Genomic DNA, 1,686 nt, shown 5'->3' on the forward strand with positions numbered 1-1,686 from the left:
GTGTGTGTGTGTGTGTGTGTGTGTGTATGCGTGTGTGTGTTTGTGCATGTGTGCGCACGTGACATAAAAAGAAGAAAGAAAGCATTCGATTTCTAAGAAAACAACTTTTGGAACTGCAATGACATCAGCCAAGGTTGGACCGTTTCTAGGAGCCTCAAGCCAAGGCCTGCTTGGGTTTCCTTCAGGGCAAAGGACAGGACATTATTCTGTAACATGCGGACGAATCTGCTTAACCCTGTAGGCCCTTTATCAGTCGACATCAGGAACACGTCACAGACTTTGCAAGCAACAACTGAAGGCACATAAACATAATCCGCTCATATTCATAGTAGTCTGGTCCAACTCCAAGCCCTCCAACTTCTCCATCAAAACAATGTTAATGTTGCTGTTGGGTGCTAGAAATAGAGTGTTAATGAATACATTTCTGGAGGTTCTTCATGTGTCATGTCCACCTGTTCAGATAGCGGGAACTAAGAGAAAAAAGGGATTTCCCTCGTAACTCTGTTAGTGTATGTAAGTGTGTTACTTATCGTTAAAAATATCGGTTTGCTACGCTTTCAGCGATTTCGTTAACCGTTTAATAAACCGTATTAAAGTAAAGCATTTGGTAAATTGAATGCGATAGTTTTCCAACACAACTATACACTAGTGTAGGCAATGTGGTAAGGAATTATCCCAATCATTTTAAATGCGTTATGACAGAAATAGTGATATGTATCAGATGTCTTATCAGATCCGCTGTAACCAACACCAACACACGTCCAAAAAATATAGTTTTGCTACGCTTTCAGCAATTTTGTTAACTGTATAATAAACTGTATTAAAGTAAAGCATTTGGTAAATGGAATGCGATGGTTTTCCCATACAACTAGTTATAGGCAAAGTGTTAAGGAATTAACCCAATCATTTTAATCTCTTTATGAAAGAAATACTGATATGTATCGGATGTCTTATCAGCACTCCTGCCACCAACACCAACTTTGCTACCCATATCATATCATCTTAATATATAATATAATATTTCTGAAATAAGTTTCATATGGCGATCCCCTCACTTGAACCTGAAGAAGGTTCATGTGGTCCCGGCAGGATAGACACCCCTGGTCGGCTGACTCAGCCTGCTCTGTTGGTTTACTGAGTAATTGGGGACATAGACTCTTCTAATGTTTATCTACAACATTTGTGTGTGCATGCGCATGTGTGTGTGTGTGTGTGTGTGTGTGTGTGTGTGTGTGTGTGTGTGTGTGTGTGTGTGTGTGTGTGTGTGTGTGTGTGTGTGTGTGTGTGTGTGTATGTGTGTGTGTACGTGCACGTGTGCGTGTGTGTGTGTGTGTGGTGGGGGGTCAATGGGTGTGGTTGTGTTACCATAAACAATGAAAAATAGAAATCATGTTCCTTTATTTTGTGCGGTGGGCCGTCTGTGACCAGAGTATTTTTACCTATTAAACCTATTAGACCTAGTAAAGCTATCAAGAAAATACAGCCCGGCTTCATTCACATCCAAAATATGTTTTGCTACATTAAAACAATTTCTTTACATGTTCTTGCTTGTTTGATTCTTGCTACGCCATTGTCATTAACCCAGACCGATGCTTTGCCTCATTTAGACTCAATCGTATTTCAATCAAGAACTCTGCTGTTTCCGATAAAACGAAAGCAATCTTTAATCGAGTTCAGGAAAAAACA

The sequence above is a fragment of the Gadus chalcogrammus genome, chromosome 11 (assembly GCF_026213295.1).
Source record: "Gadus chalcogrammus isolate NIFS_2021 chromosome 11, NIFS_Gcha_1.0, whole genome shotgun sequence".
Lineage (NCBI taxonomy): Eukaryota > Metazoa > Chordata > Actinopteri > Gadiformes > Gadidae > Gadus > Gadus chalcogrammus.